The following is a 14,238-nucleotide window of genomic DNA, read 5'->3' as shown; positions in this document are numbered from 1 at the left end:
GTAAATCCAAACCAAAAGCTACATTTTTAGAAGACAGATATTGTATGCAGGAATGATAGATGAAAGACCGCTAGACAAAAGGTGAGTGAAAACTTCCTTGGACAATATCAATTGCAGCTAGTTGTTGTTGGTATCCAGGCATGGCAACTATGCTGATGCACATTTTTACTACCAAATAGACTCAACTCAAGTCAGTTTATTTATAAACCCCCAAATCACAAATTACTTACTTACTTAAACAAAAAGAGAGACCTTACATATGTATGAAAAAACTCACTATAATCAGAGCATCGTTCACATCACTATATATGATAATATCTCAGTTCAGAGAATCAAACGTCAGGTTGGCGCAGATGATGTCACTGTGTAATGGGAAGTCAAACCAATTCTGGTCGTTTTCCACTGGCTTTCTCAGAAATCAAAGTGGGGGAATTTCATGGTGGTCATATGATTATTTTGAATTGTAAACTTAACGGAAGTCGCAGCATGTAACTAAAGGTTAAACAATCAGTCCTTCTGTTAAAGTGAATAAATGCACTTTCTGCCTTCTCCAATATCTTCACTTTCTACCAGCTTAACCTCACACTACCTGTCACATTATACGGCAAAGACAAAAAACTCTCTTAAGGACAATAAGTAAAAATATGACTGCAACTAACGATTATTGTTGTGATTAATTAGCCTATTACTTTCTTCATTTGTCAATCGTTAATTCTATAAAATATCAGAAAATAGAGAAAAAAAGCCCATCAAAGCAAAAGCTTATGTCTACATGTTACTTGGTAACTCAGACTAAGAGTCCAAAACACAAAGATATTTAGTCACATAAGACAAAAAAAAATGTATAACAAATTATTTGATTTAGAGCTTAAAGTCCATTAATTCATCCGTCAGTCAACAGAAAGAATCACTGGCAGCAATTCTGATCTTTAATTAAAGCAGCAGTGTGTAAGACTTTAGGGGATTTCGTGGCATCTAGCTGTGAGAACTGCATTTGCATTGAGCTGAGACTTCTCTAGGTTGGCTTGGGGCTGCTTACTAGGATGGCTGCAGCAAAAATGGGAATGCCCCTATCTAGAGCCAGAGCTAGTAACATTGCAATGCAAATAGTGATATCATAACTTAAGCCCCGCTCACTATATAGATATAAACAGCTCATTTTAAGGTAACAGAAATATAGCAATTAAGCAACAATGCCAAAAGTTTGAGGACCCAGTTTCTTAAATGTATAGATTTTCTGCTTTTCTTTACCATATAACAAGACAAGCAATTTGAAGCCATTACCAGTCTGTAGAAACTTGATCACTAATTTTAGATGTAGTCAAAATCAGGACAGCACTCTGATTTTTATTGGTGCCACAAAATAATGATTGTTATAATCATAGTGCTGTTCTGATTTTGACTGCACTGATATCCACTTTGAATATTCAGCACCCAGTCTCAAAAAGTTTAATTGTGAGTGAACAAGTTGTGTCTGATTTTCACAATTAGTTAGTCAGTTTATTCCATAATGAAAATACTTAGGTTGTTTTCACACACAATAGCCCGGAGACTCGGTTCGATTGAGGGGTGAAATTGAAGCACTGTTACAATTCAAATTGGTTTTCACACTGCACTTTGTCTAAACGAACCAAGAGGAGTAAAAATGGGGTTCTGCTGACTGACAGGTGACTGTTGATTGGACAGTTTTTGCATTTGTCATCCTGTATCATCAGGACCTATGTGGGGAAATCAAATTACGTGATTGTGTTTAGATTTATGTTATTTGGTGTCGCAAAGAGAGAGAGAGAAATGATGAAACTGATTGTAAGCATTATTTGGTGGCTATTTTCAGACTGCACATCGTTCACGTTATCAGGGCCGCTGTGGGTGCACGATCATAATTGCTTCGTTGTTATGCTCACACATTACAAAAAGAAAAATCACAAAACTCTCTAAACTCTGTATGTATGTTCCACTACAGATAACTTTAAAACAGTCATTTTTCAGCAGCTGCTGGAGGATCTACAGAGACACATGTCTGCATTACCTGCTGGGAGATCGGTGATCAGGTCACGGCTGCTGTGTGAGCTCTGCAGTGACACTGATGACAGAAAGGCCAGTTAGACATTCCTGTCCAGTTGTTTTAATTAGCTTAACGTTTGAAAAACATCGCTCAGCAGAGGCATCTCGCTGTTTTAATAACTGATAATGGCGTAAAGGCGCACCCGCGCTGCTGCGTTGCTACGCTGCTGCATTGCTGCGTTGCTGCACTGCTGCGCTGCTGCATTGCTGCGCTGCTGCCTGTAGCCCGCAGCGGTGGCGCAGGCCGTCGTTGTTGTTGCAGGATCAACTATGAGATCACGGAAATAAATCATATTATAAAGTCCTGTGGTTGGCTCGTTTTCATTCACACAACAAATGAAACGCACCACTCACTTGGAAGCGAAACGAGACCCCCGTTTTTAGGCGGACCAGAGTTCGCTTGTTGGTCGACTGATCTTTCACACCTGAAACAAACCGGACTATCCGAGGAAACGAACTCTGGTCCATTTAAAGCTCTGGTGTAAATGCGACCTTAGTTTCAGTCCTAATTTGTTTGAGATCGAAGCAAAAAGTCAGTGTACTGCTGACTTATGAACAGAGCTGAGACAGAGACTGCTGGCATCAAGCCTGACAAAAGCTGTGAGCAGTTACTAAAATAATACCATAATGTGTGAAGAGTGGTACTCCTGTTAATACAATGTAGATATTTGGGTTTGGAAAACTACTCCTTAATGGAGACTTCTATGAAACTGCTTTAACCAGGGCCTCTACAGGTGTCAGATACCCAAATTTAATACCTTTTAAGACCTTTTCGAGATAGATTTTTATCAAGATTCAAGGCAGATTAATGGACAAATCATCTTTCTTTCTTTCTTTTTCAAGCAGTGCAGATGAGTATAAAAGTAAATATTTGATGTGGTGGTCCTGTGCAGAGGTATGTTTTATGTAGGAATATGGTTATTAGAGTAAAAAAATACAGTGTTAAGGTCAGTGGTAGCTTTGAAGACTTGTAACATCAGAAATGTGAACTCTTGTGGAAAAGCTTCACCAGTTTTGACCCCTAAAAAATTACAAGATGGATACATTACATGAGATCAAATGTTTGTGGCAATAAATGACAGACAACATCAAACGTAAGACTGTTTAAGGCCTTACATTTATAAAACTGAATTAAAGACATTTCTATACATTTAAAAGAGAGCATGTGTTGATTCCTAATAATCACCATTCAGAAACACACCTTTTAAACCTTCTGACATCACATAACTCAGACCTGACTGTTATTTCACTCCAGCAGCCTTTCTCATATTCACAGCAAACAATAAGCTTCAAGACCTTGAAAATAAACTGGAATGAGCTGGTTGCCAACAGAAACTGTTATCTGCTTCACTTCCTTACAGAAAGCACAAAGTTCACTGACCTGACAGAACACATCTTACAAGTCAACTGTCCCAATGTCTGTCATCAGATTAACGAGTTGAAACTTCCCTTAATTCTTTTGGTTAGACTACCCTGTAAATATTACTTGGCAGTAAAAAGAATACGAGTATGTGGTTTTTGTAGATGTTTATAATATGTACTTCTTCATTTGATTAAATTATCACAACATTTAATTCGATTTCTGCCTCATTTTGTGTGGGAAGTACAGTACAGTACAGCAAGAGCAGAGAATGGATCTTTCTAGAAGTTTCTGAATGACTTGGTAACACACGCAACATGAGCTAATATTGTGTGAACAGGCAGCACGTGGCCAAGTATTTTGTCATACGAATCATTTCTGTTCATCCCACCCCCACTAGTTTTTAGATTTTGTTGCATTTAAACTGTCATATGGGTCATATGTCTCCTCACCTTGTTGGCAGCGGTGTTGTAATAGGGGGAAAGTGGGACTCATCACCCAGGGCCCCCTATGGAACAGTTCCCCTCTAAAAGCCTGGATTAAAAAGTATGGTTTTATATGCAATTTTCTATTTTAAGTGATTATGGCCATAACTACTGGTTGAAAAATTTAGCTCAGAAAAAAACACTGAAAATAGTGAAAGCTCACTGAGGCGCCTCTCACCCCTTAAAGGCACAAAATAGCTTAGTCCACCGCTGCACAAGCATTTGTCTCTAAACTCAAATAAGCCAACTGCACATGCTCCAATCTCTTGTTCCACACCTCAAACCAGTCCAAAACACTGCTGACAACAGCCACAGCCGCCTCTCTATGGTAAAGTTAGATTTGAGTCAGATGCTCGACAGACATTCACTTCAGATCCAGCAGTATCGTTAAGTTTCACTTTTACCTGATGTCTGTGATACAAGGGCCTCCCAGCCCTCCTAATCCTAAAGCCAGGGCTGACGCATACAATCAGTAAATATGTAAACAGAACCACGTGCGCATTAATGTGACCACAGCTGATGGCGGACATTTAATGTGAAACATTTTTACAAGCTTTTTAGTGCTTATATCTTTTTAAAGGGAAAAGGGGAAATTGGGGTTCCAAAAATTTTAATGACAGAAAAGAAAGGGAAAGAAAGCAAACTGACTTCGTTTTAAAAAAAAAGTACAATGCTGCATGACCGAGACATGGATCCAAAGCAGAGGGCCAAGGGGCCCACAGAGACTGCTCATGCATAGGACCCAAAATTAGGTTCTACACCCCTGCTTGTTTGTAATAGCTGTCAGGCACTGCAACATGGTTTTTGTGGCTAATGAATCCTAGCTGTTTGCTCTGGATGAGTTTCATCACTTAGATTCTGTCTAATAAAAATGTAACACACAGAAAATGCCCTGGCTGCACTATCTCTTCATGACACGCTTTATTGGTATAAACATCTCTCCTATGCTTGCAGGACAGATATTATCAAAAAGCCAGTTGCACCTTCAGTGAAGCTACATGTTGAAAAATATTTTCATCAACACATACTGGACGACAAAGTAGGGAAGAGCGGCGATGGTTGGGACAGTGTCTTTTTAGAAAGCTAGAAAGCAAATATGTGCGCCATTCACTAAGCTCAAACTCAGCCACACCCTCTCTACTCTCAACCTCAAAGTGGACACCTTCTGACTACCTTCCTCACATCATAATTTACAGTTTTAAAATCTACAGCATGTAAGAAAATGTTTGACTTTTTGTTATTCATCTACTACCACATACAAAATAAAGATATGCCAGCTGTTTTTCTGGCTTTTCACTTGGTGCTAATGTTAGCTGTCTGATTTTTTGTTGGCAGCTGCACAGGAGTCCAGAAGTGTGTCTGCTGTCCCTGAGACGATTGGGACAGTTACCCAGGGGTATCTGGGATACTAATAGACAAAAACAAACAAAGGCTTTTCTAATTTGAGTAAGAGCCATTGTGAAGTCACGGTGTGAATGTTTACTGCATGAACTTCCTACAATGGGCAAAAATTCCTAGGCCTACAATAAAATTCCTGGGCATATTTTTGGGGCATTGTCGCAAATTTCCCTTTTTAAATTATTGTTTAAAACATGTTTTTTTATGGGAAAGCTGTTTCTTTTAATGCCTGATCTGTACTTTTGTGTTTTATTTCCTTTGGTTCTGTTTTTGCCTCTGTGCATACTATTTTTCTTAGCTCTTAAGTTTTTATTTTGAATGTGCAGAGTTCAACTATTAATTTTTTTAAACTGCAAAAATGTTTTTATTTCCTCTTTTTTTGTTTGTTTATCACGAGTTACGGCCATTTATAATGACTCAGAAGAAACACAAATTTAATCTCAGTAGTTTATGAAAATATGATATGAGGCTAATATTACAAATGTATTTTTCCCTAAGACAAATGTGTGAAAAAATGACATTGTAAATACAAGGTCTTCAAATTTAGACTGCAGTTCTTACAATTTATTTATTCATATTTCTTAGCCCAGAACAAGGTGTCTGAACCATCCCATGAACCCTAAATTTTAAGGAAATGTAGCCTACATTTAACAGTAGTCTTTCACATTTGCTTTGTGCTCTGAGAAACTTGGTCAATTGTAAGCTGACACCTGTATCTGTTTGGCAATCAAATTATTTTCATTACTGTGCAAGTAGTCTGTGAGAAGTGAAAGGTTATTTTGTGTCAAAATATCCCAACCCTCCCCTTCAGCTGCTTCAGTGCTTACATGATAAATATATTCACAGCGTGTTAATTGGAGATCTTTGATATAAACTGTATTTCTAACAATAGTGAAATCTATTTGATTCGATTTTACAGAAACAACAGAACCAAAAGTGCTTATTGGGGCTGAAAGCGTGGAGGGCGGGACTAAATCAATAAAGATTATTACATAATTCCCCTCGACATTTCTTGAACTGCAAGACAATTATTAAGAGAAAAGTTGGAACCTTTTTTTTTCAGTAGTTAACATTACAGTCCGATGTTGACATCACAATCACTTCGAAGAGTTTGCATAATGTAGAAAGATATGAGGCTGTGTTTCAGGCCGACAGACGTCCTGCAACATTTTTTTTCGTAACCCAAACATGCCAGAAACGCAGACAGCCGTATTTCTAACACTGTCCTCACAGCTCACAGACCTTATCAACAGCAGGCCGCAGTTTCTCACTGAACCATATCAACAAAACAACACAATAACACTCACCTTCGGTCAAATATAGACTTCAAAACATTGAAAAAAGGTCTGCTCCGTCTCCTCTTCCTCCTCCTCTGTCTCATAAATCCTCCTCCAGCCCGAATATCCTCCTGACCATTTCCTGCTGCCTCACTATAATGTCTTGTTAAAAACAGCACCGTCGTTTTGAACCGAGAAGAAATCAACTTTGAGCAGCGAGTTCAGCAACTTTTAACAACGCAAAGCGCAGGTTAGGCTTACTTCCCTGTTGTGCATAATGTGCCAGTAACGGAGGAGCGCGCTCTACTTCCTGTCGTCACGTTCAAGTTTACACATGACCGAGATATGTCATCCGGATGAACATCAGGGCTGCGGTTTAATAAACGATGATGTATACATACTGTACATGAAGGGGCGTGCACGCAGTGCAGAACGAGCCTATGTTTGGGTCCAAATGTGCACCTTGTGTGGTTTAGGTGTCTGCACAGTGGTCTGTTTTGATATTTAAGGATTAGACGGAGATTAAAGCATACACTCTAATGCATCTAAAGTCTCAAAAATACACGAAAAAACTTAATAATGCATCAAACTGTTCGGCATTTATGTACCGCCTTTGACAGAGAAACTACAACCGAGTGCAGTGGGCTTGGTAATCTTCCACAGAAGGGGACGTAGGCGGGGAAACGTTGAATCACCAGATGCTGTAACTTCCAGTAAGTCTTTGCTCAGACACATGATAACATATCTGCAGATGGCAATGTCTGAAAGCCGGACAATTTCCCAACGGTACTCATTTGCAGGAAAATCAGCAAGCCCTACATTACCCGGGATTGAACCTCTGTGACCTCAGACAGATTTATGTTACAGTGAGTTGACATTATAGATGGAGGAGGACAATGTGGAATCACAGCAACACTGCGCAAGTGTGTGCTTGTATGCAAATATATGTTATATGCTTAATATTTTTTAAATGATAAAAATGTTTGTGTTTTATAGGGTTTTTGTTTTTTTCTCGTTTTGTGTTTTGTTTTGTTTTGTTTTTTAAATTGCTGTCTGGATGTTGTGCTCGCTCATTTGTATGATGGTTGTTTTCCCGTTTTTGTTGATTATTATAACGATGTTTATGCCTCCCTCTTAGCTTTCGAAAAAAGAAATATTTACTTTCAATGACACTTTTACCAGCTAAAATACAGGACATAGCAATAATTGAAAAATATACAGCTTATGCCTACTATATGAACAAAAAAAACCCCACAAACTACTATTCCTACAAATAATAATAGTGTATGTTTGTTCCCTGTATTTACATACTTTGGTAAATATAGTATTTTGTATATGCAGGTGTGTCATTTACTTCCTTTTTTTATTTGATGCAGACTAACTTTTCAGCGTAACTTTTTCAGTGTTTCTCAGGTGGAGCCACCAGGTGTCGCTCCTGTGTTTATTATATTTTAATTCAGCTAAAGCAAGGCTCCATGGTGCATCGTCACCGTGCCCCTTTGAACTCCGAGCAAATTGAGGTATTTCAAAAACAAGGGAAAGGGTAATGAGTAAATTAACAAGAAAAAATTGCAAGAAATTACCAAAAAGTTACAAGAAATTTAACTGAGGAAAAATGAAAGGAAAAAAGTAAAAAAAAAAAAATTAAAAAAATGACATGGGAACAGGTGCAAAACAGTTGAATAATAAAATGAAATATATTTTAACATAATTTTAGATACACAATTATAATAATTAGAACTATATTTTTGAACATTTTCCCTAGTTTGATCATTTTCTAACAATCTTTTTACCGATATTTTCTTCATCTTTTACAAATTTCTCACAAATTCACTTTTTAGAAGTTTAAATGCTTGAGAGGTGTCTGACTGCAGAACAAGAAAACTGAGTCAATTTAGGTCTCAAGGGATTAAAATTATTTTCTGCCTTTTTTTTTTTTACAATTAAGCTATTCATATATTCTCAGCCTGTAAGAATTTAACATATTGTTTTGTTTTTTTTTTTAATTGCATGCATTTTTGCACTTTTTATTCAAAAAGCAAGCATCAACCATAGCCGTGCCCCAGGCTCCACTCCTTTCGGGCTCTTATTTGACTCTGTATCAAAGGTTTAGGGTAAAACAATCTTTCTTGCCATATTTGAGTTACTGGTGACCTCTGTCACTCTAAACCATGCCGGCAAAACGCTTCATATTACAACATTGAAGTAGGAGTCTAGCCACAAATCCCACCAATGACTAAGTGAGCTTGAAAATGTGGTCTGTGTGGAAGGCCTTAGATATAACTTGCCTGAAAACAAAAATATCCCTCAAAATCTGTAAACATCTGACAAGTGGTCTGCAACCTATTGACTCATATCTTACATGTTTGACATGTGATAGCTTCTATCCATGGTGTATCACATCCCCTTTTTCTGTGATCTGTGTTATCAGAGCTTTTTCTTTCTGAAAATTGTTAACCACTTTTGTTTCAAATGTGCACCATTTCTTCTTTTTTGAAAAAATTCTTTTATATTTGTATTTCTTTGTCTCAACTGGCCATCAGTCTACTTTACCTTGCCTCTATGTTGGATATAAAGTGCTGTCATTTCAATTTACACATACCCTGTCCTTAAAAAAACAAACAGGAGACTTGCATGTTTCTGTTCAGTTACAGCTTTGCTCTGAGACTGCTAACTTGAATAGTTCTGTTTTAATATTTTATGACTGTAAACAGTAGTAAATCTCCCTATAGGCCTAGAGTGCAACCCAGAGGGGGCTGTGTGTTTTGTTTTTAAAGTCAAACATGAGGGAAATGTTGGCACAGAGTGAATATGGAGAGCATCACAGTAAGAAAATTAAAAATCAAAAGCTATCCAGGGCACAGTAAAAAAAAAAAAAAAAAAAAAGACAAGACACAAATCAGTCTGCATAAAATCCAGCCTGCAACAACAGCACAATGAAACTAGAAGAATCTGTTACTATGTCAAGAAATGGGGCAGGGCTGAATGACTAATCCTGTACCCTTTCCGTTTGTTCAGTAAATTAATCTTGTCACTTTAGTTAAAATATGATAAATAATATTGAATTTTCATACAAAATACCAGAACAATTCCAGCTAACTGTAGCTGTTAAGGAGAAGGTTCAGAAGAGGTTTACTATCATGGGCATCAACCAGACTGCATCAGCCATGAAACTTAATTTCCATAAATTAGACCTTGAGTGAGTTGAATGAGTATTTAAATCTTTGAACCCTGAACAAATTGGTTTGATTTCTTTGAAAAAAAACATGAAAAAAGGAAAAGAGAGACTTGCGAAATGGCCCACAAATTGCAAGAAAAAAGTAGATTCAGAAAAATATTTTTAAAAATGTAAGGCAAATGACTAGGGAAAAAATGTTAATTAAATAAATGTATTTTGTATTTTTTAAAGTGCTTCTGCCAGGTCTTTTTTTCTTTCTTTTTTTTACTCTTTCCTCTTTTGAAATTTTCAGGTAATTTTCTTGTAGTTTTTACAAATTTCTTGGTATTTTTTGGGTAATTTCTTCTTTCATTGCTCATTGCCTTGTTATGTTATTTAAAGAAATCAATTTGCTCGGGTTTCAAAGGGTTAAACCTATCACGCACAGATTAACTAAAGGGAAAACAACTCTTCTTACCAGCTGAACTATGTGATGATCACAAAAGAGGGAGTCCCTGCGTTCCAATACCCATACTACCATACTATTTAGCATGCCAGAAAAAGATTTGGTATGTCCTAATGCGAAGTATGTGAAATGCAGAATGCCAAAAATACCAGGATGTCTTACTACATCCAGCCGCATTTTGCAGTATGCAAGCCAGCATGCTTTTTACATCACGGTGTGTCAGGCGATATAAAAAAAGCTGAGAGAGCACAAACATGTGATAGCTCACTGACAGATGACAGTTGGTTTGGCGGAATAACAGACACCACAATGACAGATGATAGCTCATTCAAGTGTAAGTACTAATAATGTTTTGCAACTCATGCGTACAATTAATATCTTAATATGCTATTGCTGCACAAAGCTAAATGGATGTATGAGTCCAAAAATGTCAACCAATATTTGAACGAATGTTACCTTAAAATGATTTAGTATGTCCCAATTAATAAGGAATGAACGAGGTGAAAAAGGGACCAATCAGTGCTGAGGAAAGTGGAGGAAAGGAAGTGAGATAAGTGAGGGAAAGAAGTGTCAAAATATTCAGTAGCTCCATCTGTTGGGGTCTGATCTGATTGCATTCACTGTACAGTCAGGTCATTCTTCCGGTTTTATATTTTCTCGGATTGGCCACAGGAGGGAGGTATAGACCTTCATAACATCTCCCTGTTATTCAATATGGTCTCTGAAATATGGTCTCTATGTCATCATAGTAAGATCACACATGATCACCTGCAGAGTTCCCAACATGAAGAAAAGTAATTTAACATGAGATCTTTCACGTAAACTCCTTCATCTGCTTCTGTCATCATCAGTTCTCACAGTGACACTTCTGTTTCAAATTGTTCCTAAACAGCAGCGTGTTTACCTGTTTACTCTTTATTTATTCAATGATCACATTCTAGTCGCGTGAGAGGAGGCAGGCCGAGAAATTTTACAGGGACATTCCACCTGTCAAACTCAATTTCCTGAGACTTTTGATTGACCTGTCCGACACAGAAACAATGCAGCTGCAAAGATTTGATCATTTCCTTTCAAACAACCTGAGCGCTTTCCATTGTGCCTTTTGTTTCCTCATTCGATCCAGATTGCAGATAAGTTTATTTATCTAGCTTGAAGCTGCAGACTTCATCTAATGATTGTGATTCACTTTTTCCGTCTGCTCTTCTTAGATCTTACACTACTCGACTGAAACCAGCCAAACATTGCAGGGCTGATGGACTCAGTCCTAGTTACCATGAAGATTAAACTCTTTAGTATTCGGGCCAATATTCGTGATGACAGCTTTGATGTCCAGGAGGGAGCCAGTATCTAATGTTAAATGACATTGATCTGATTCTCTAAAAGTAGCCTGCAGTGTACGTACTCCATCACAATATGCAGCACTGCTTCTGTCAGGGACAAGACAATATTGTGTAAAAACTTACAATTACAGAAATGTAATTACATTTTTCATTTTACCGGTCTATTGGTGCAGGTTTGGTGTTGAAACATTTTCTTCAGCTGTTAAACTTTGCTGCATTTCCACTCTCTGTGCAGGCAAGTCATCATTGTCGGGGTCCTCTTAGGTAAAGGGCCCTTACTGAAGCTTTGCAACATCTGGAACCAATACAGCTGTGCTGGCTATCTGTGGGACCAGGGGGCTCGGAGGTTGTAGGCTGGGTTGGGTTGGGTTGGGTTGAGGGTGGGGGGGTGAGGGGTTGGGCGAGTTGCTGCTTTGGCCCTGGGGGTCCATGTGTCCCTGACTTCAAAATAGACTTGATTGCTAACAGCTGGCAGTCCTAACTCACCCGGTGTCAGAGCTCTCCTCTGATGTCAACCTTGTCAGTATCAAGGCCCGGACAATGGAGGACCAGCAGCACGGCAGAGGTGGAGAGCAGGACTGTGTCCATGTGAAATGAGATTCAGAGAATGACCTTTTTTTTTTTTATGAAGGTTGTTATAAATAACTTAACTAGTTTTTGTCAAGCAGCCCAGTTGCAAGAATAAAATATTGGCACTGTACATTTCTGCAAACCGCAGATATGTTACATTTGTTTTATACATATCAAGTGATGTAGTTCAGATTACATGTACAGTATATGAGCTGAGTTTCTCATAAGGAGGAGAAAGGGATGATAGATAGTGTGAAGCCTCGGTGAGATGGACCACTGGTTTAGACCAGTGACATTTCCAGCCGTGTTTGTGGCCACACAACTACATATTTTAAGCCAAAACATGTAGTTTTCTTTACCATAACCGGGTGCTTTTGTGTCTAAACCCAACCACAACTTAACCACAGCGTGTAACACCACAAATCTGAAACACAGAAATGTAAAGTTTCAACATATCTGCTACATATAAAATGCACAAATTAAACTTGTGAAATGCACTAGTTAAACTTATAAAATGCAAAAAATGATACTTATCAAATGTACAAATATAACTCATGAAATGCTCACGTTTAACTTGTGAAATGTACAAATTCAACACACGAAATGTGTGGTTTGCAGAAATGTACCATTGCAGCTTTTATTCTGCCAATTGTGTTGCATCAAGGCAACTCTGAATAAAGCTGAAGTTGTACTTGAACACCATAAAAATGAGATCTTTAAGTTGACTGCATGCAGAAAATAAAATCTTTTAACGCCCTTTTAGCACAAAAAAAAAAAAAAACCACAGAACAAGCAAAATAGTCATGAATACATCCAACTGTATAATGCAGTGACCAAAAACTTAAATTTCCATTATAATTAGACACCTTTGACTTCATCAGTGCTATGGGGCCATTAATCCCTGTAATGTTAACTGTCTTATAAACCTGACTATATAATTACTCTGATAATGAACATGTATATTGTTTCATTATTCTAAAATTTACTTTCGCTATCGGTTTTTATTAGAGCTGTATGGAAGTGAGTAAAGTGTGGCAGAGCCATGTCCCGCTATTCACTACCACAGTATGAGTAAATAGGACAGCAGCTCATTAGCATCTTTTATTATCCAATTACAAACTCTGCTCGCCTAATTACCTCCAATCAGCAGGGAGAAGAAAATGATTGACTTCCTGGAGGACAGAAATCACTCAGGACGGAAAGGACAAACTGGTTTTCGGTCGCTTACTGGATGCAAAGTGACTTGCAGGAAGCTTTACCTACATTAAAGGCAGGAGCTACTATGTGATTGTCTTTAATTATCACGTTACAACTTTATTTGACTATTGCAAAGTACGAAAAACATGAAAAACTCCAGCCAGTATACTCACTACTTCCTTTTTGACTTCAGGTAAATGCATCTTACCTGAAGTGTGAAATTACTCTCTAGGATGTAAATAAGTCTCTCCTCATAAACCAATGTCCCATTTCCACATGGTCTATTCTACCTTTGCAAGGTTATGTTGTTCTGCGGATTATGTCACTGAGTTTGTGACAGGAAAAGATAGGAAATAATTTAAACAGCTGCAGAAACGATTATCCTTCATCAGAGGATGAAGGGCAGCCGCAGCACAAGGTTGTGCTTATAACAGAGCTATGCATCATTATTAGACAATTAATTACTCTGTCATCAACACCACCAGCATTACTGTTCTGCTGGGACTCAGTCGCAGATGTTTCGGACTCAGCTTTGACACCACAATCCATAACCGAGGATCCTGTTTCAGGCCTCAACTAAACTTTCACTTCTTTGCCCAGAGTTGCTCAGATTTTCTAGTTTTCTCTGTTAGTTTTGAGGCTTTGAAAGATGTCAGGAAAGGCCAGAAATAGCGCAGGGCGGGCCGCTGGGACGGGCAGTTGTTTACAGACAGTGACAGGGATGAAGGACCTCTGTGCTCTGGTGCTGGGCCTGAAGCCTCAGGGGTGTGCTCCCACTGCTTCTGTTGCTGTTCTGGACACCACAACACACAGATTTAAAGACACGCACGTGCAGGCCAGCAAACATATGTGCACGTAGACATAAAAACAAAAACAGTATTCTCTGTTTTTATCTACAATGCACAAAAAATGCACAGCTCCCTC

At 38.2% G+C, this 14,238-nt stretch overlaps 1 protein-coding gene across 1 annotated transcript in view; it reads right to left on the bottom strand.

The window, feature by feature from the left end:
* Positions 1-7,214, bottom strand: part of stat6 (signal transducer and activator of transcription 6, interleukin-4 induced) — a 50,559-nt gene extending 43,345 nt beyond the window's left edge. The window contains exon 1 of the mRNA XM_042491571.1: positions 6,615-7,214. The gene's annotated coding sequence lies outside the window, so the exon portion shown is untranslated. The remainder of the gene's footprint in view (positions 1-6,614) is intronic.
* Between the last annotated feature and the right edge of the window lie 7,024 nt (positions 7,215-14,238).

Source organism: Plectropomus leopardus, chromosome 8 (genome assembly GCF_008729295.1).
Source record: "Plectropomus leopardus isolate mb chromosome 8, YSFRI_Pleo_2.0, whole genome shotgun sequence".
Lineage (NCBI taxonomy): Eukaryota > Metazoa > Chordata > Actinopteri > Perciformes > Serranidae > Plectropomus > Plectropomus leopardus.
The sequence above is the reverse complement of the archived record's forward strand: the minus strand, read 5'-3'. Positions and strand labels throughout refer to the sequence as shown.